Below are 22,862 nucleotides of genomic sequence, written 5' to 3'. Positions count from 1 at the left end.
GCAGAACGCCCATAAATCCATGCTTCTACTGGGATCTTGCGGTTAGTGTACAATCTTGCAATAAGTATAGAATGCTTTTTTCATGTTTGTGTGATTATATGTTAACTTAATTATATCTAATGTTACTTTAACAGTCTAATAATATATATAAATTTTCACCGAATACTGCTTTACTCTTACTTGAGTAATATTTCAGATGACTACTTTTTACTTCTACTTGAGTAATATCATTTTGAAGTACAGCTACTCTTACTTGAGTAAATTTTTTGGCTACTCTACCCAGCTCTGAGTGTAGAATAGCAGAATAATGTTGAAAGATCTACACCCCTACTGGCTATTCCACTTCTGACACCAAATGTGAGGGACCATGCATTCTAAAAAATATTGGGGCATAGAATTAAATTTTTTCCCTAAATGTTTAACAAAATCCCAACCATGTAGACAAGGTTTAAGAAAACATATTTAATTAACATATTAAAGAGATCAACAGAATCAAACCTAAATTAAAATGAGAAGAAACTTAGGAAAACTTAACTAAACAAAACTGACCTACTGTAACAAATGGAACAATAAAGAAAATTTAGAGAAACAAACCAGTCCATTTACAAACACGAGGGGAAAAACAACAGTACCAATCACCAAAATACAATAAGACTACTAACAAGGCCAATAAAAAAGCAGTAAGAAAAATTCTATATATTACAAAAAAAAACTATTAGAGAGAGAGAAAAAAAAAGAAATTTAGCACCACATAACCAAATGCAAACATCCCACCCTCCCTACAGCTAATCTACACATTGGTGCAGATGGCGGAACCAAAATTGCGGCTGACACAGCATGCCGGACTCAACAGACTGCAGCGAGAACTCTGGCAGCTCCACCGTTTACCCCTCGGCAACTCAGCAGTAACTTAAACTCAAAAGAAAATAACATTTACATTTACATTTAAGTATTTGGCAGATGCTCTGATCCACAAAAGTGCTCTGTAGTTTCTATCATTGGTTAGATCCTTACACTGGGTTACTAAGTTACTAACTAACATTAACTTAATATGTACAGCACAACATAAACTAGTTATGATGAACCATTAAGAAAATTAATGTTTAAAGAAATGAACCATGTCTGTGTTGTATTGTTGTTGTAAATATACAGTCGACCCCTGAAATGTAAGGGGATTATGTTCCTAGAGCACTTGCGAATTGTGAAAAAACGGAAATTTTGGATGTCGTAAAAAAAAATGTTTAAACCCTATTAGTTTAAAACCTAAATATGCTCCTAAATATGTTTCCAAAACATTTCATTTTAAACTCAGCTTAATACATTACATTAATTTATTACATTAATACAACACATAAAGGAATGTAAAGGAAAAGCCGTATACTGTACAGTAATGTACTGCTGTGACTCCTGCGGTGTTAGATTGTAAAAAATTTATGCTATCCCTACTGTATATGTGTACATGCTATCCCTTCTGTATATGTATATCCCTACTGTACTGTAATTCCTGCAAGCTCGTTTTCTTTGTTATGCACTGTCCTTTTCTATGATATAAGTAGAGTGATTACTGTAATTCACCATGCCAATTATACTGTATTTAGCTAAATATAACTAAATAATAATTATGTATAGTTTTCCTCTACGGTTGCTTTGTGTTCTCTCTACAGTACTAAAACATTTATACAGTATTATTTTTTATATGGAAATTTACCTGAATACATAATATTTATTACAAAATTTGTAAATTATATTGTTCTTAATAGATTAGCGCTAAAACGCATATTTTTTTTTTTTTTACAAAAGCAAAAAAGCATTTAAAAAATGTGAAGGATATTTGGTTACCATAAAATAGCGGGGGTTAATTAGGTTCTAAGGAAAAATCGCGGAACGACTGGCCTGCAAACTCTAAACTGCGACTTCGCAAGGGTCGACTGTGCATAAACGTCATGAAATGAAATTTTAAAAAATTAAGACGTCTTTGCTCTACAGCAATTATTTGCATGTGCCTAAGACTTTTGTACTGTACTATAATGTACTATATAAGCTTGTAAAGCATGTAAAGATGCGTTATGATACACATTGCCCTTTCATGAGTTAAGTGAGAAATTACTTAACATTGTTTCTCAGTTCCCCAATTTCTGATTAATATTAAGTTGTCATGAAAAACATGTAGGCACACATTCATATTTACAATGGATAACATTTTTTAACCTCACCTGCTATAAAGTGTGCACTACAAACACGAGCATTTTTGATCGTCACCCAAGTGAGATCTTATAATTTCATCAATTTTTTTTTGAAAAATTTTTGAAAGTTTTTTCCATTTTTAAAATGGCAGTATGGTATGTAAGTAGGTTAGAGCAATATTTCTTTGATTTTTGCTTACACCAACATAGCAGGATGATATTTTGAAGGGCCGATGAGACTGAAGAGACTTCTGTATGCTTTTTTTGTCTCAGGATATCACTGAGACATTATCATGACGTAGGCTCTAAAAGCGTCTCTATCCTAATATATATATATATATATATATATATATATATATATATATATATATTACTGTACAATGCTTATAAAAATATGTGACAACTTGTCAGAAAATGAGCAAAACTTATATACCAGGAATTCTTTGCAAGTTCCACCGAAGTGCACAATTCTGTAGCACACCATCAAAAGTCAAGAAGAGCATTACTTTTTCTTTAATTGGAAGCCAGTGTTAATCATGGCTGCCAGAAGTGTGCCCCAGAGCAGCGCGTGCGAAATTGGCTGTTTATTTAAGCGACTTGAACGCAATTTAGTAGAAGTAGATGATGGGTCATTAATCCCGTGCTGTGCATGAATAAATGCAACACCCAGGCCCTCTTTAGCAATTATTGCTAATTAACAACTTCAGCCACTGAGCCGCGGAACGCTACGCCTTATGGCCGTGCGCATTGAACTTGTGCACACAATACAGAAAGCCATTAAGTGGTAAGGCATTTAATCCTGAGACCACTGAATATGTGCAGGCCTGCAGCTGGGAATAAAACATTTATTTCTTCATTCTTTTGACTTATGAGAAAAAAAATAAATAGCTCTTCACTTTGAGATGTTGGCTGTTCTTTAAAACAGCTGTTGATCTTTCCTAACATTAATCTTGTGATTCTTTAAAAAAAAAATAATAATAATAATAATAACACAATTATGAATCATCCAAGACCACATACATACATACTGCAATCATGTATCAGAGTAAGTATTATGGAAGTAAATTTTATTTGATTTTCTTTGGTTTTACTTCCTTTTAAGGAATAAATGGTAGCCCATAGGAAAGTACTCAGCAATGTGTGTGCGAAGCTGCACGTATAGGCCTGAGAGTCTGCTTGCATAAGCAGTCTGATATATACATTGAGGCCCCTAGACTGGGGAAGCTTGAAGAACCCCAGATGTTTAGGATGACATCGTTGCATGTAGAATGAATTCTTTTGTCCTGGTTGACTATATAAGTGGCGAGCCGACGGGACAGTGTTGCGATTCTGCAGTCTCCCCCGGCCGTTATTGCATGATAAATAAAGGTCGTGATCTTCTGAAACCAAAGCCTGGGTCTTCAATCAATTTCCACAACATCTTGGCGCTGCGAGCAAGGGTGGTGAAGGGGCAAAGGTGTGGCTGATCACCGTGGGCATCCTTGGCGGGCAGCACAAACAGGTGGCCACCTAAAAAGGTAAGCAACTTTTGCTTATATACTTAGTTTGTGTTGTTTGCTGGGATAACCCGTGGTGGTAAGGACACCTGATAAAGACCTCTCCAAATTAAGTAGTCTCTACATGGGCTTTGGTTCCAGAAAGAAATGCATGCATCAGCTTACTAACTGTTGTACTGATAGTAAATTGATAAAATAAGCATTGCATTTGTCTGTTTTGTTGTCAAGAGGGCATTGATTGATGGCAGCAATAACAGGTGGTATGAGAGAGCGCATTTGAGTATCTATTTAAGTTGCTAAGAGGGCAATATAAAAGGTAGATAGTCTTGATATTAATTTGTCCTTATTGTCAAGTGGGCCTTGATTGGATGGCAATAGGGGAAAGCAGGTTAATACGGAGTTGCGCTTAATTAGTAATATTGTTTGTGTGAGGATACGCAACAATTAATAAAATAATACCCTTTTGTATGAGGAACACTTTGGTGTCGTAAGCATTTTGTAGCCACCTAAAATTTGTATTGTATGGGGTTTTGTGGCATTTATTGATATCTTTTCCTATGCGGAATGTACGGGTGTACATCATAAGCATTGTGTCATAACTTTCTATGAGGAGCACTGTTTTGTGCCATTAAGTTGAATGCAATTGCAATTGTTTGTGTCTAATTGATGTTGTGTCTGTCTATTACTGTTTGAGTGTGTGAGAGCTCTATGTGTGCCTGAGTGTGCCTGAGAGAGAGAGAGAGAGAGAGAGAGAGAGAGGCTGGTTGAGTGAAGTCATAAGCTTCGTGTCGAGTAAACAGGCCTGGACCTCCCGAGGGAATTGTGTGTACAACCCTCAGAGGGGGGGCAGCTTGTTGCCAGACCGGAGTCGTGTGTGTGTGTATGAGCCCTTATTAGTTAATAACTAAATAAAGAGTTAAATAGTTAAACATCACTCAATAAAAGGGACACGTGTGAGTGTATTAATGAGCCCCAATTAGTAAAGGGGACATGTATGTAAAGAATAAGCCCTATTTTCCAGGAAAAAAGGGATAAAGTATGAATGCTTAAGCCTATGACTGAATAAATAAATAAATAAATAAATAAAAAGTTTGAAGTGGTGAGTGTGTTTAAACCCTATATTAATACTGTGCAATTATTCGGTTACTGTGTATAAAATATACTGTGATTTTGGCAATATTGTACATTAAGAAGTGATTATCATTTTAAAGCTTGTTAAGGAAGGTGGATATTTCTGGCAGTATACAATATTGGATGTTGTTGTAAGTAAAAGTTTATTCATTAAAATAAGTGCATAGGCACAAGTTAACGTACGACTAAGTTGTGGTGAAGTAGGTTATAAAGCATAATGGCAGCCTCTCCAGAGGAGATATTAGTGCTGAAACATCCTTTGTGTGCAGATCTCATAACTAAGGTCTCTAATAAATGGCAAAAGCGGACTAAAGATCTGTTTACTAAATGGCCAAAGGGAGGGTCATTTGATGTGACACTGTGTTCGGAGATGGAAGTTTTGATCAGAAATTATAAAACGGCATCAAGAGAGAAAAAGCGTGTACAGAGAGAGTCGAAAAGACAGCAGGAGAGAGAGATCCTAGCGTTGTTTAAGAAGGAGGGGGAGGAAGTAGTAAAACAGAAAAAGCAAGCTAGGAAAAAATCTAAAAAATCAGGAAGTGAGGCCCAGAGTAATGGAGGGGACATTTTAGTCACCCCTCCCCCATATGTGCAGACTGAAGGACAGTTCCCCATGCTTAAAGGCGTGGTGGAAGTGTCGGGTGAGATGCAAATGGAAGGTCATGTAGATTTAGACGGAGACTACAGAGATTCGTGTGTGAAGTCAAGAAAGAGGCAGGAAAGGAAAACGGATAGAGAAGAAAGCACACCATTAGATTGTTACAAGGAAGTAAAGGCAGATCTACAGAGAGTGAAAAGGTTGTATGGGAAGGAAGATAAGTTAGAAGAATGGGAAGAGGTGCAAGCAAGTGGAGAGAGAACAGACAGGAGTGCTAAAACACCCGTAAAAAGTCAGATACAGTTAGATACAACATTAAGGACTGGGCGTGGGCCCTTGTGCAGTGGAGAGGAAGGGGGTGAAGAGGATTTGTCAGTTAACATAGGTAGTTGGAAACTGGGAAGGGACACAGGGAGACTCAGGGACCTAGCTCCACAATTTCCAATCTTAATTAAAGGTGCACGGGGACAATATGTACCATGGGCAACTCAGGATCTCGAGGGGCTTGTCAACCGCCTCCCTAACATTCACGAGGGTGCAGGGAAATGGATTAAGGTCTTAGAAGAGGAGACCTCAGGCAAGCTGTTGTCGGTGGGGGACATAAAAGCTCTGTTGGCAAAGATTTTAGGCGGAGGGAAATTGGAGGAGATCCTCCAGGCTTCTGACCTGAGTGAGGCCATAGATACATACCATATGGATGGAACTGTGTTTGATGCTTATCGTCCTTCTGTGTGGCAAGCTTTGCGTACTGAATATCCAACTAGAGTGGACCCAAAAGCTTTAAAGGGGGATGAGTTGGAAGAAACAGAGAATCCAACTCTGTACATCCAGAAGCAGCTAAAGAGATGGAAGCAAGAGACTGAAAGTGATCCAGAAGGAGATGCACTGTTGTCTACGCTGTTCAGACAAACCATAGTAAATGCCATGCCTCAACCAGTAAAAAGTAAACTGGAAGATGTGGTCGGCTTAACCTCTAAATCACACAAAGAATTCTGTGATCACGTCACACATGCTGTTGAACAGTATAGAAAAAATGAGCAGAAGTTGAGAGCTCAAGAAAAAGAACTGCAAAGAAAACTGGCTCAGTTACAGCTTGAAGAACTAACAAAGAAAAACAAGAGAAAAGTCCAAGCTACTCTAAGAACAGAGGAAGCAGAGCAAATGTCCGTGAGGGCCCCAAGCAATCCATCATCCACAGTCCAGCCAGCGGCAGTTACTGCGATGACAGCACCAGCCGCATTCTCTCCAAACTCAAACCAGATGCCTGCGCCTGTCATTAACGTGTTTACTCAAAAGCCAGGGCCGAGGGAGTGGAGAGCCAATCAACAACAGAGAGGACAAAGGAACCCTCAGTCTAGCTTTCCCCCAGGCGTATGTTGGGGGTGTGGACAAGCTGGACACAACAGATCACACTGCCTTTCCCACCCATGGCCTCAAGCCCAAAGGAATGCGGTGGGAGGGGGGTGGCAACAGCCTCCTCGAGATCAAGTTCAAGGCCCAGTAAACCCATGGGGGGGTCCAAAGCTGGGATATTAGGGGTGCCCAGAGAATCCTACAGGGGAGAATCAGTTACCTATTTTAACAACTAGTGCAGAACAAGAACCCATGTTACACATTGAGGTAGACGGTAAAAGTACACCCATGTTAATTGATACAGGAGCGGTTTATACATGCTTAAACTTAAGTCATGCCTCACATCTCCCCATGTCTGGAAAATTTGCCAAGACAGTAGGATTCTCGGGAAAAAAGCAGTTAATTCCTATGACCGCTCCAGTCCGTCTACAAACTAACAACAAAAGTGTGACCCTACCTGTATTAGTTTCAAGTCAGACACCGGTAAATTTATTAGGAAGAGATGCTTTATGTAAATTAGGACTGCAAATATTGTGTTCCCCAGAGGGTGTGTATGTTGACATGAAAGGTATTAAAAATCAAATGGTAATGCTTGAGCCACAAGCAAATGTGTATTGGGTAGGACAGCTGGAAAAAGACGTTAGTCAAATAATCCATAAATGGGGAAAGTTTATTAAAGCACAAATTCCTGAAGCACAACTGCCTTGTTCGGCTTTCCACTGCACAATGATTTATGACCCAGCTAAAGACACTGACTTAGAACAGACATGGCAGAAAGAGACAAGAGAGAACAAGGTTGAGTTAATCACACAGTACATCATCATAGGTCAGCAAGGAGCAGCTATCAGTGTAGATGAGTGTGATTTTGTAAAAAGGTGGTTTAATGTAACTGATTCTGTTCCTCATGTGACGTTGTATGTAGGAAAAAACTACAGCTCAAAGGACTTAGGACCAATGATGAAAAAAGCTAAAGAGGTCCAGTGGGAATCAACCATAAATCCATTGATTTTTCATTCTGTAGATAAAAACTATATGAAAATCTTGTGTGGTAATAACTTGATTGGTACTCCTCAGGAAGTAGTAATTAGCAGCAACTCACAACCCCAAATGACATCAGCCTCCGAAGTAACTAACACTGCCGAGGAAGAATTGTATAGGGACATGGAAAATCAGGTCCAACCTGAATTATGGTCTCGGCATGATACAGATGTAGGTCTAATTAAGTCAGCCAGCCCAATTCAAGTACAACTTAAACCAAATGTAAAACTGCCCAGGATAAGACAATATCCTTTGCGACCTGAGGCAGAAGCTGGCATAAAAAACACTATTGAAGGCCTTGTAAAAGCATCTGTGCTAGAAGAGACAACGAGTTGTTGTAATACTCCAATTTTCCCGGTGATCAAGCCAGGTACAAATAAATGGCGTCTTGTGCATGATTTGCGTGCAATTAATAATATAACTGAAGATTACCCAGCTGATGTTCCAAATCCACACACACTGCTGACTAATGTCCCTCCCGATGCCAAGTACTTTACTGTGATTGATCTTTGTTCAGCTTTTTTCAGTATTCCAGTGGCGGAAGAGAGTAGGTATTTGTTTGCGTTTACATATGCGGGTAAACAATATACATATTGTAGGATGGCTCAAGGATTCAAACACTCACCAAATATCTTTAATCAGGTGTTAAAAGCTGATTTATCAGATTTAATAATGGAGAGTAACCTGCTGCAATATATGGATGATCTCGTAATCTGCTCATCCTCTTTAGAAGCATGCCATAGAGATTCCATTAAAGTGCTCAACAAGCTTGCACAGGGAGGTCATAAAGTGTCTAAAGCTAAGTTGCAATACTGCAAGCCCCAAGTTGAATATTTAGGGCGGCAAATTTCTCATGGTTCAATAGCCATAGCGCCTACCCAGTTAGAAGGCATAAGTAAAGCACCGTTACCACAAACAGTTAAACAGTTGATGACCTTCCTAGGCTTAACAGGTTTCAGTGCTGACTGGATTGAGGAGTATGCAGTAAAAACAGCTCCACTGAGGGAGATAATGAAAGACGAAGGAGTGCAAAATCTAAGTGCTCCCTTAAAGTGGAACACAGATGCATTGTTAGCTTTCGAATCCATCAAAAAAGAAATGCAGACAGCACCTACCTTAGGTATACCTGATTATACCAAACCGTTCTATCTGTATGTGGCTAACCGAGCTGATGGATATGCCTCAGCTGTGTTGATGCAGGAAACCTGCAGTGGTAGGAGGAAACAGCCCCTAGCTTATTACAGCACTAAGCTAGATAATGTAGCACAAGGTTATCCTCCTTGCTACCAACAGGGTCTTGCAGCAGTACATTATGCATATGACAAAGCATCCACTTTGACTATGGGTTACCCAGTAACTATTTACACACATCATAAGGTGGTAGAATTAATAGAACAAGGGAAATTTGTTCTTACTCAAGCTCGCATTCTAGCATATTCTTCACTGCTCACATATCCTGACATTACTATAAAGAGGTGTGACACAGTTAATCCAGCTGAATTGATTCCTTTAACTTTTGAAGGAGTAGCTCATGATTGTGTGGCGAATTCATTGTCATTTACCAGGTTACGGCCTGATCTTGAGTCTAAACCTATAGCTGACGCAGAAGTCACTTACTTCGTTGATGGATCTAGCTTTAGAGACCATGTAGGAAGTCACACGGGGTATTCAGTAGTAATGAAGGATGGAGAAGATTTTAAACCTATTTTGTCTCAGCACTGTTCACAACCGTGTTCGGCTCAGTTAGCCGAGCTAAAAGCACTCACCGCTGCTTGCCAATTAGCCAAAGGACTAGTGGCAAATATTTTTACAGATTCAGCCTATTCGCATGGTGTATGCCATCTGTTTGGAGCAGTGTGGAAACAAAGAGGGTTTAAAAGAAGCGATGGAACTCCCATTCAGCATGCTGAGCAAATAAGTAAGCTAATGTCTGCTATGATGCTACCAAAAAGATTGGCTATCATTAAATGTCAGGCCCATAAAAAGGGAAATGATTATATCACTAAGGGTAACAACATAGCAGACTTAGAAGCAAAGCAAGCATCTAAGTGTCAACTAGCTGTACAAGTGCCAATAGTCCTTATAGAACCGCAGCCTCAGTTGGAGGATATTATTCGGATTCAACAGCAAGCAGGACCGTATGAGCATTCTATGTGGCTCCAGAGGGGAGCTCAGAAGGATGCACAGAGTATTTGGCGTTCACATGAAGGTCTGATCATAGCTCCTACAGCGTTGTTGAACATTTTGATTTCAGATGCTCATGGATTTGATCATTGTGCTAGAGGAGAGGTTGTGAGGAAAATCAAGCAACAAGGATATTGGTCTCCATATCTGCATGCTATGGTTGATGAGTTTCTAGCTTCATGTGAGATATGTGCTAAGCATAACGTTAGAAAAGGAACAGCGACACCTATTGGCCATATACCGGTACCAGAGGGACCTTTTAAGCATTTGGTTATGGATTATGTGGATATGATAAAGTGTGTTCGAGGCAAGAGATACATGCTTGTAGTAATTGACAGATTTAGTAGATGGGTAGAAGCAATGCCATCTGCTGATGAAGGGGCAGGAACAGTTGTGAAATTCCTCACAAGAGAGGTGATACCTAGGTTTGGAATTCCATCAGAAATCAGTTCAGACAACGGATCCGCGTTCATTCAGAAAACGGTAAAGCAGGTATTACAACAGTTGAGAATAAAGCAAAGATTTGGGTGTGTCTATCATCCGCAGTCTCAAGGTATGGTAGAGAGAATAAATGGAACACTCAAAGCTAAACTTAACAAGATTTGTGCTAGTACAAAACTTAACTGGGTTGATGCTTTACCTCTTGCACTAATGAGTTATCGCATGCAAATTAACAGAAATACCCATCTAACCCCGCATGAAATGCTTACGGGTCGACCCATGCCTGTGCCATTCTGTAGAGGGCCCTATAAAGGCCCACCTCTAGAACAATTACAACTGGAACTCAGATCATATATAAAGAAACTAACTGCCATACATAAAGCCATTTATGTGCAGGAAAAAAGCAAGGAGCCGGAGGAAGAGAAAGACGCGCCGTGTCCCATCACTCCAGGAGACCAGGTCTATCTGCGTGTGTTCAGGAGAAAGTGGCACGAACCCAGAAGGGAGGGGCCATACAAGGTCGTAGCAGCCACCCCTACAGCAGTCCAAGTGGAAGGCAAAACCACCTGGTATCACTTAAACCATTGCACAAGAATCCCTAAAGTAAGTAAGGGAAAGAGTGCAGAAGAAGAAGAAGAAGACCCACCACACGACAGTGATAAAGTATAGAGTTTTGAAATCTGGGTAACGGGGTGGAGGAAATAAAAAAGAAAAATGGGGAAAATAGAGTGGGCAGCCTACCTAATGATCATTATTTTCCAGGTATTAAATCAAGCTGTGGTCAGCTCACCTCCACCAAGAACCAACCAGACTTCCCAAGAATTAACCTTACAGCAAGTAAATGTTGGTCAAAAGGTTCTTAGTTATCAATCTATGGGCAGGAAAAAGGAAAAACTCTTAAGCATGGCACAAAGTAATGAATGGTATAAATGGGCTGCCTACACAGCCCAGGAAAATAGAATAACTAGTTGTTTGGTTTGTACTCCATCACCATTAGAAAAGGTTATAGTGGTACCCAATCCATATGACTTTAGACATTGTGCAAAATTTACCCAACAGTTTTGTCATCTACATGTCTTCCGAAGACCTCTGTGTCCAGCTGAATGTTTAGCAATATTGAGTAGTCCAGATTACTTTAATAATTTCCACACACCTGAATGGGGGGAATGGTGCCAACAGCTAGATGTAAGAATTGAGGAAAAAAAGATAGAAATCCCCTCTGAGTATGAAATAGATTATACCCTTGAGTATGAATGTTTCAATAAAACAGTGGGAAATAACAGTGTGGGAGAGTTTCAAGGTAATTGTATGATAATGTGGCATCTGGACACTGGCTCTTTTACACGAATGGATGTTCATAAGAAAACTATACTTCATGCAACAGTCACAGTGCAGGGTAATATAACTATAACACATAACTGCATGAATCAAACATTATTGTTTCCTTTAAAGTTCCGTTATGATGACCAATCAATACCAGTAGCTGATTTTTTCTGGCTTTGTGGAGGAACATTATTGAGGGCAACATTACCAAAAAGTTGGAGAGGAATCTGTGCTAGAATCCGGATGCTTCAAGAAATGTCAATAGCGGGCTGGAATATAGACCAGCCTGTACAGCGTAACTCAAAAGACCATCATAGAATGAGAAGGGCTTATCAGGCAGATCCCAACGTGTACATAGACTCAGTAGGCCAACCCAGGGGTATACCTAATGAATTTAAAGCCAGAGATGAGGTAAAATCTGGATTTGAGTCTATTTTTTTATGGATAACACCTAATAAAAATGCTGAATGGATTAACTATATTTACTACAATCAACAGAGATTTATCAATTATACCGAGGATGCTTTGGCTGCTTTAGGAGAACAATTAGTAGCTACTAGTACAATGACTTGGCAAAATAGACAAGCATTAAATTGGTTATTAGCTGAAAAAGGAGGTGTATGCATTCTGTTTGGTGATCAATGTTGTACATATATTCCTAATAACACAGCACCCGAGGGAAGTTTTACTAAAGCCATGAACCAACTAAAAAATCTGAGACGGGAAGTAACTGATAATGCTGGGAGAGATAGTAAAATATGGGACTGGTTAGATCTAAAACTGGGAGCTTGGGGAGCATGGTTTGCTAAATTTGGTATGTTTTTGGGATTTGCTATATTAATAGGAGGATTGTTGTTCTGTTGTGTGCTTCCTATATTAAAATCTTTGGTCATAAAAGCTACAGTTCAACAAATGGAAGTATTAAAATGGCAAGATGAAAAAATACCCTTAACCAATGACAAAGACATTTATGACCCTGACTGTGATTCACAAGAATCAGAAGAAGATTCAGGCACCTCGGACGAGGACGAAGAAGATGATTAACGATGAGCCATGCCTTGGGTGAAAGCACTGGCCAGGCCTCTCCCCAAAAGGCGACCCTCTACGATGCGCAAAGTATCTGGGTTGAAGATCCATATATTAGGACACAGCTGTTTGAAATTATATTTGCTTTTAAAATTGTACTGTATTATGCATGGATCAGTTTAAACTATACATATATGTTATCCAAGTTATTTAGCTTAATGTAATCCTAGGAAATCACTGTATTACTCATATATGCATGTCATGTTATTGTGTTATGGAAAGTACTGTATAAGGTAAAGGAGGTCAAGTCTTTTACTCTGTCCTAGTCAAATGAGGGCGGAGAAGTTTGGCTCGATCTTCGCTAGAGTACAAATACATGGGTTGGTCATTGATAAAAGTCCAGTGATTTAAATTAATCACTAGCTAGTGTAAGAGGGGCTAGCACATGGATTTGCACTCTAGATAACCAGTGATATGGGACTTATAAGCCCCAGAGGGGGGGATATGGAAGTAAATTTTATTTGATTTTCTTTGGTTTTACTTCCTTTTAAGGAATAAATGGTAGCCCATAGGAAAGTACTCAGCAATGTGTGTGCGAAGCTGCACGTATAGGCCTGAGAGTCTGCTTGCATAAGCAGTCTGATATATACATTGAGGCCCCTAGACTGGGGAAGCTTGAAGAACCCCAGATGTTTAGGATGACATCGTTGCATGTAGAATGAATTCTTTTGTCCTGGTTGACTATATAAGTGGCGAGCCGACGGGACAGTGTTGCGATTCTGCAGTCTCCCCCGGCCGTTATTGCATGATAAATAAAGGTCGTGATCTTCTGAAACCAAAGCCTGGGTCTTCAATCAATTTCCACAACAGTATTGAGAGAGTTTTTTTGCTGCCTCAGTGTGTCTACAGTCTAGAATCCTAGTGATTTTGATGGAACATGGGAGGGCTAATTATTTTTGATTGACATAACCTTTTTAGAAGTAGTAGAGATTTTCGAGCTGTGCAATATGACGTTCCTTACAAAAAATGCAAGCTAGGGCTGATGGGGCAAAGGTATGCAGATCAGTCCCAACCAAATTTGAAAAACTACCAGTGCATTTCCTTTGTTCAAATTTTTATGCCTCCGTGTTGGCGACACCTAAGGTTTTGGTCTGTCCATCCATATGTACTTGTACATCAAATTATTCTAGAAGCAATATCATAGGAAGGCCTTGAGGAAATTTATTTAAAATTTGCACAAACATGGACTTCACCAGAAGGATGAACTGGTTGAATTTTGGGAGTTAAAGTTCACTGTAATATTTCATCCATTCAATTTTTGTTAACTCCAGCTCAAGGATGGCTCAAGGATGAACTGATTGCATTTTAATGGTTAAAGGTTAAGGTCACTGTGACCTCATGTCTATCCCAATCTATCTGTGCAATTTTTGTGAACTCCAGCTGGGCTCAAAGATTAACTGATTATATTTTGCTCAAGGTAACTATGACATCACACCACATTGTGAATATGATAAATCAGGAATGCCTTGAGGGAATTTCCTCAGATTTGGTAGATATACACTTTCGACTTGGGATGAAGTGAGTACAGTTTGCCAGTCAAAGGTCAAGGTCACATTGATTGAATGTTAATTTGTCTAATTGTTATGAATTTAATAAAAAATCTATCCCAACTGTCCACATGTAATTGCACTGCTTAGATTTTGGAAGTCTAACATTATGGTCACTGCGACCACACACTCATGCAATTCGTTTGACTGCAATATCCTTAAAATTTCTTTAAAGTTAGTTATTGCTGGTCAAAGGTCAAGGCCACTTTGACCTCACGTCAATCCCATATTTTTAAATGCAATATCTCATGAACGTCTTGGGGCAATGTACTCAAAATTGGCACAAATGTGCAATTGGCCTGAAGGATTAGCTCTTTAGATTTTAAGCATCAGTGGTTAAAGTGTTATACTGTGAACTCATATCCATTCCGTTATTGTAAAAGCATTTTCTCAGGAACTTGAATTTCTTTTAATTTCTTCTAAATTGATACTAACATCCAACTGGACTTAACAGGATTAGATTTTGGTGGTTAAAGTTTGACATTACTTTGACCGCACATCTGTCCATTTGATGTTCCCATAATCCACCAGAAATCCAATTAAAGACAAAAGAAGACCCAATTAAAGCAAAAATTATGTCATGCAAGTTGAACAATAAAAAAAACTGTTTTTTATGGCACCTCATCAAAGGTGTCATATTACAATTTAATGCAGAACATAGCCTCTTTGATTTATGATGTATACTCAATATTGAGCAACATACTGAACTTAAAAGCATCAACCTTAAATATTGGTTGTACTTGCCCTTATACTGTATTACCTCTGCCATTCACTCATTAAAGACTTTCCTTACTGTATCTGTGACATACAGTATTTGCAAAAAAAAAAAAAAAAAAAAACATTACAAAGACAACATATTAAATTTGATCAGCTTAACTTCATTTACAATAGCCAGTCTGTTGCTATTTGGTCACATCATGGCTGATTTTTGCTGTGGTCTACTCCCAAAAACAATAAGCAGCGAGTCTGCACATTTATGAACCATGGCAATGATCTGCTCATTAAACTATTACAATGCTTCAGTAAGGCATTGCATAGAATAAAACTCTACTTTAAATAAACAGCCTCCCAAAGTGAATAAAACCATTAACAGTTAATTAAAATTATGTTTAATAAGACGTCATTGATCCCCCACAAGGCAGATTCAAAGCAAAACTGTAGATATACAGTATAGGTAGAGTTTAGGAATATTTGCAATAAGCAATAAGCAATTAAATTAAGTCAGCTGACAGTCTGAATGTACTGAATGACCAGGTTATTACATCTATGGAGTTTTTTTCCTCTGACAGTTCAGATATATTTCAGGGCTCAAATTTTGAAAAAGTGGTTCTGGAAGCATGATAAATCATTTACACACATGAACTGGCCACCACATTGTGTGCTGTAATCAAAGCTAAAGGTAATTAAATGGAATCTTAGTGTGTGCAACTTTTTTTGGCCTGGCAGGGAATTTCATATCAATATACTGAAGCAATAACTTCCACTTTACCCAAAAATACACTTCATATATTTTATTACATTCCTTCAAACTTACTTTCCCTCTAAATATACATGCATGCAGACTCTAACTTCATTGGTTGATGGAGGTATACAACCGGAGGCAGTAATTCTAGTTTCTAAACCCAGCTGAAGGTTTTGATATGATTTGTAGGGGTGTGTGCAAAATTGAGGGAGATATGGATGTCTGGTCATATTTAGAGAAACAGATATTTGGGGGAAACTGTCAATCTGATCCATAAGTCAAGTAATAATGAGTAATTCCTGGTAAAGGAGGTTTCTGAGATAAAAAAAAAAAAAAAGTGCAACACAGGCCCTTCTTAATAATAATAATAATAATAATAATAATAATAAAATTTTATGTTACTGAAAAACTGCAAGTGTGATGTTGCCTAAAACCCTTTCCTATAGCAAAAAAAGGTACTTGCTGGTTCAAAACACTGATCCGGGGGCCTTCTTCCAAACAGTACATATTTAATAAAGAAGGTTTAATATCCATATCATTTTTAAATTACACAGTGACATTTTGCAAGTCACTGTGTAATTTGTTACTGTAGAAGTAGTAATGTATTATAAAGAAGCTTTAGTATATCAACAGCCCTCCTCTAACCCATCAGATTCAAGAATTCAGCACAAGTTGTGGCATACATGTTTATTTATGTACAAGTTACATTTTGCATACTGTTCTATTTGGATTATGTAACATGTCCTCCCTGCAAGTCCTCAGATAAGGGAATACTATAGAAATATATTAGAACAAGTAAATAAATATTATTCTTTGAGTGACTGTAGTGGGAGCTGCGGTTATACGTATTTCTCGCATGATCTATCAAGAATGCTAAGAATTATATAGGTATTACTGTATATTTGAAGCATTTTCAATGGGCAGCGGCTTAGGCTGTAATCGAACTATTGTGCCTGTGCATGATCACTGAGCAACATGTTTTCTCCAATAATAGATTAAGAGAGCAGTTGGTTTGTGCTCCAGCTCCCACCAGGCAATCGATTTTGCCCCACACCAAAAGCCTCCAGTCAAACAGAGATATCTCTCTTTGCCTTCCTCGCTACACAGAAATAAATTTTCCACACTTGCACCACAGCCTACTTTGAACTGATTCCCATAGTGCCTTTGGTCCCCTTGTTCTGCTCTAGCTTTACAGCTCAGCTCCTGCCAACTGGATGCGACTGGACATTGTTCTCTCGCAAAACATCTTTCCCGGCGGGCAACAATCACAGATTTCAGAGGTTTGTTTAGCACACATAATATTATAACAGCTGTAACCCTGTTCGGAATGGTAACAGAGGAACCTTCAGCTCCAGGTCCAACATTTGTCTTGTTTAAAGCGTATCTGAAACACTGTTGCAATACAGCATTGTTAAATCCTCAGTTTACACTGGTCGGGAAGGTTTTGATTGATTATTAATATCAGCAGCTCTTACAGTAGTGCTGATTGAATTTCTAATCGTGTTAACAGTTTACGATGTGTGAACTGATCACTTGCATGAACCAGTAATGCAGACTCCACCTTTAAACCTAATATTTGACAAATAAAAAATGTGAATAGTCAGAATAGTCAAAAAGTTTTCCACCAGATTAAAAAAATCTTCAAAACAGAAATTTTGTGCACTGCAGTTTCTAGGTAACATAAGTTGTGAGTTTCTTGTCTTATTAAATTTGAGAAATTAAATAAAGAGGCTGATGAAGGACGGTAATAAAATCATAATTAATAACATAAACTTGCTAATTAACTTGTGTCATGTAAGATACGTGTGGACAAATATGGGTGGGCGGATAAATGAAACCTTGACAGATGTATGTATGTATATACTCTGTATTTATGTACAGTATGGATGGATGGATGTAGTTATGGATGGATGATTGATGGTTTATGGTATATAAATAAGTGGATAGATAAGGATCCATATGTATGTACAGCCGTAGCCAAAGGTTTTGAAAATGTCACAAATATTATTTTTTTTCGCAAAAATCTTTTTGTCAGATGTTACTATGGTATACTAAAATATAACTGCTACAGTAGCAATTCACAAGTGTCAAAGGCTTTTATTGACAATTACATTTCAATTTTATAAGTTTCCACAAAGGGTCAATATTTGCAGTGATAACTCTTCTTTTTCAAGAAATCACCCTGGCATTGTCCACAAGTTCTCAAAGGGATTAAGGTCTGGGGAGTTTTCTGGCCATTGACCCAAAATGTTGATGTTTTTGTTCCACAAGCCACTTAATTATCACTTTTGCCTTATGGCAAAGTGCTCCAAGTTCACCAAACTGTTTTTGGATTGTTGGGTGAAGTTTCTTTCAGGGGATGTTTTTAAACCCTTCTTTATTCATGGCTGTGTTCTTAGGCAAAATTGTGAGTGAGCCCATCCCCTTGGCTCAGAAGCAACCCCACACATGAATGGTCTGAGAATGCTTCACTGTCGGCATTACATGGGACTGATAGTAGCGCTCACAAAACTCACATAATCTGTTACAGCAGCCAGTTCATATATTATAAACAACAAGCAAAACCTGCAGTGAGAAAAGAGTAAAACAATAGATTTCTTGTTTAATTGCTAATAACTTAAGGTAGATTTTTTTTTTTTTTACGAAAAAATAGATTTGATTATGGATAGAATTAAGAAATCTGTGTATATCATAGTTGGTGGTTAAGGTACACACGTCATTATTTGTTAACATATTAGTTCATTTGCAAATCACAATCATTATAGAAGCATTAGTTAAAGTTAAAGTGTTAGCACTTGTGCTTATTTGTGGATAGTTTTGTAAAGTAGTAGTCATAAATTGTACCGATGCAGCTCCAAGCACACACAATCAATGCAGACATTCCATTGGACCATAAAAGATCTATGAAAAGCATTTACGTAGCTCCAAGCCGGGGTTATTTTTCTTTTTCTTTACAGCTACAGGAGATTTAGTCATCTTCTGACACCCGACAGTATGTAAACTAAGCACTCGAGCACTTTTAAATTAGAGAAAAATAATAATAAATGGCTGCAGCTGAGAATCTATAGAAGATGTATTCCATTGATGAGAAAACAATGCAGCCTAAACGAGCCTCATTTACTATAAACAGCTGCAGGGCTTCTCTGTGTGTCCGCCTCATTTCTCTGCTATAGGCCTGCACTCTAGATCTTCAGCATGACCTCTGCTAGAAATTACAAAATCCACACATGATTAACCTTAATGCCGTGTTCCAGTCACTGAACTAGAGCAATGGTACAAACAATTTGATCAGCATCGTCCTTTGTGTTAGGTTCATTTTCTATTAAAATAACAAATATGCTTTATAGTATAAAGCAGCAGTTCTTTATCTTTCTTCTTGCTATCTTTGAAGATAGCAAGCAGTTTGTGACGTTAATATCTTCCACAGCATCCAAAACTTAACTGTAAATGGATAAAATGTCATCCTTTGAGAAATAACAAATATTAGCATTGGTAAATTGCTTTGCATTTTGCTCTGCCATCTTTGATATGGTTGATTAACTGTAACTGACATAAACAGCAAAGCTTGTTTTATTCGTCAGTTCATCCTTATTTTTTTTTCCCAGAGGTGTTACATAAATTTGTTTTTGATTTTTTTTGGTCCCCAGTAATAAACTTGTTTTAGACTGTGCGATTTAAGCATTTTTAAACCCTGATTATATTACAAGATGAACAAAATGAAAAGATATTCAGACAATGAAAAATGAAAAGATATTTAGACAACAGTGTCTGCTTTCATCAATAAAAATGACTACATTTTGCTTCCATGATCTCCTAACTAAAAACATTCTTCATTTTTATTATTTTTATTATTTAATTTGTCCCCAGAAGGACTGTGGCTGGTTCTGCAGGAAGTTTAGTAAAACAGTAAAATATATATATTTTTTCGTGTCCATTTCTTCCTGTCACTAGGGGGCTCCCACATTAAGTCGGGGCAGGGGCGAAGACTATTACGTGTTTCCTCCAAACCTCACAACACCACGATATTGTGCACTGCTGGGACGGCGTAACACACTCGGAGGACAGCGCTATTCGCTCTTTTCCACTTGCGTGAGCTCACAGATGCCCCTAATTGGCTGTAGAGCCGTAATTAATGTAGGAGCACTAAGTACCTCTCCTCCCTCACCTCGAGCTCAGCCAATCAGCTCTCTCCAGGCCTCCGGCTGCAAGAGGTTACAACATCACCCAGAAATCAAACTTGCGATCTCTGTATGATAGGGCGAGCACGTTACCACTGCACCACTAGGAAGCCGTTTTTTAAATATTATTATTATTATTATTATTATTATTATTATAAAACTGCACAAATTGTACCTGAGACTGTATTTTAACAAAAGGTTGTCACACCAGTTATCCACTTTGTTTCATAAATTACTGTTTACTTCTTTTTATAGTATTTTTGAATGTAGAAATCTTTAAAAAAAAAAACATTTTTTCCCTACTGAAATAATTTTTATCTGTCTCAGACTATAGATTAATAGGGATTACTAATCTTTAGATTAATAGGGATATTTGTATATCCATTAGCATGTTTCCTTTAAAAGTCATCATCTCCACTACCATATTTGTAGCTGTTCCATTAGTTTTGTCTCATTCTATGCTATCACCCTATCAGTAGATTTTACAAAAAAAAAAAATACTGTATATATATATATATATATATATATATATATATATATATATATATATATATATATATATATATATATATAGTCAGAAATTAGCTGTAGTCTTGCTACGGCACTAAACTGCTGACTAGTGGTCATGTCACATTATGTGTTTTAAGACATATTTATTTAACTGGAACTGAAATCCTAGGGGGTGTTATGAATAGTTTTATGTTTTATACATATACACACTGAAAGGAAATATCCCAGTGATTGATTATCATTAGTACACACTGACAGTATTGTAAATCATCAACCCTTTATTTCTTGATAAAGCCTTATCTGTAATCCGAAATGAAATATGAACTGCAGCTTGAATGTGAAAGATAGCGAATTGAACAGTGCAACATGAAATATATTCAGATGACAGTGCTTGCTTCCATCCATAGCAAGGTTTTGATAAATAGTTCTTGGCAGGGTATTTTTTTTTCCTACAGGGGTTTGAACATCAACAGTGATCCTCTTAGTTACAGTAAATATAAAAATAAATAAATTAATTAATAAATAAAAACACAAACAAACAAATAAATAAATAAATAATTTGGTGCTTAGTAAATGATCAATCTGGTGACATTTAAAAATTGTAGAAGATACAGTTTTTGGCCTTTTCACTTGAAAAACATCATTATATTTATGCAATGCAAAGGAAATAATTATTTACTTAATACAATAGAGTCTGAGCACTTCATCACACTATCAAGAAATGATGTTCCTTCATTCATCAAAAACGAACACAACAATGTAGTCAGGTTAGACTTATTAAATTGGAAACTAAGAATTTTTATGTTCATTAAAAATTTAATTTGAATATAACACCCCCTACTGAATTATTATTTACTCCCCCCTGCTCCTATCAGGTAACCCTACTGCATAGAGAGTTGCATATTTTTTTTAACCTTTAAAGAAACCCTATTCACTCAGTGGACTTATTATACTAGGCTGGGTTCAGTCATACCAATTATGTACTTGAGTGAAAATTCATGACATTTAAACATCCCAGAGTCCTTTTCTTTTGCACACTGAGTGCCACGTTGAGCCACCTTCATTAAACCTCTTATTTACTAATCCCTATACACAAATACCAACTACTGTAAATCTGTTAATGTTTTTGTGCAATAAATTAAAGTAGGCAGGGGTGGCTCATGATTTTAATAATATATAGGATATTTTATCAGCTCCTCAAACAATTAAGTCGAGAAGTTATAGTTGAATTATTTTCTTTGCATTTTTTTAAAGTAACCCTGTAATAGTGGGTTGAGATTCAACAGCTTACAGACATCCAGCATCAGTGGTGGGTGAAGTACATAAATCATGTACTTATGTAAAATTAGAGATAACCCTGATAAAATGTTACTCAAGTAATCTTTGTATTTGTACTTGAGTAAAAGTTCAAACATACATTCAATTTACATAAATATCAAAAGTACTGAGCTTGTATTAGCTTTCTGTAGCTTTTAATTCCTAATTAAAGAGTCTCTTTCTCTCTTTCTCTCTTTCTCTTTCTGCTTCCAGACTGTGAATATGCTGTTTTCAACACCATCTGAAACCACCTCCACTTCTGATCTTAAACACCTGCTACATGATTGAGTGTATTGGAATGTAAAACATGCATGTGCGTATAATCCTGAGCAGGTGGAAAAATTACTGCTTCAAATGCTACCCACTAATGTGCTTATGTAACACCATGCCCTACAAAAATAAAGTGAAGTATAAACTACTGTTCAAATATTTGTGTAAAATGTAAATAGAGTAGTGCCCGGCGATGGATTGGCACCCTATCCAGGGTGTACCAGCCTTATGCCCTAAGTCTTCCTGGATAGGCTTCAGGATCCCATGACCCTGTATACAGGATAAAGCGGTAAGACTTACTCTGTCAGTGAATGAGTGACAGAGTACAGTAAAAGAAAAAAGTATATGGATATACAGTGTATACAGTACTGTAGAGTACATCTGTATCTCATTTTAGCACCTCATTATTGTGCATCTTTAGTTGAATGTTTTGAAAGCAAGGAAAGAAGAACAAGTAGAAAACCCGAGTGGCCAGGTTTCAACAACTTTTCCACTAAATTTCAACAGAAATTCCCACCTAAAATTTAGGCACAGAAGAAACATTGTTTTGTCCTCAGTTTTTGTTTGAGAAAAAAGGTCACAATGGATGTCCATCAGAAGCTTTGCATGACAGACACACTTCTTGTACTTTATCTTTGCCTTTGTGAAATTTTATTTGACATAATTCTAATTATTTGTTATAAAAAAAAAAGATCTTACACCTCCAGTTTGGACTATAAACTGCATTTACATGGCAACCCAGTCA

Source organism: Clarias gariepinus, chromosome 17 (genome assembly GCF_024256425.1).
Source record: "Clarias gariepinus isolate MV-2021 ecotype Netherlands chromosome 17, CGAR_prim_01v2, whole genome shotgun sequence".
In the NCBI taxonomy this organism is placed as follows: Eukaryota; Metazoa; Chordata; class Actinopteri; order Siluriformes; family Clariidae; genus Clarias; species Clarias gariepinus.
This window is presented reverse-complemented; position numbering follows the sequence as displayed.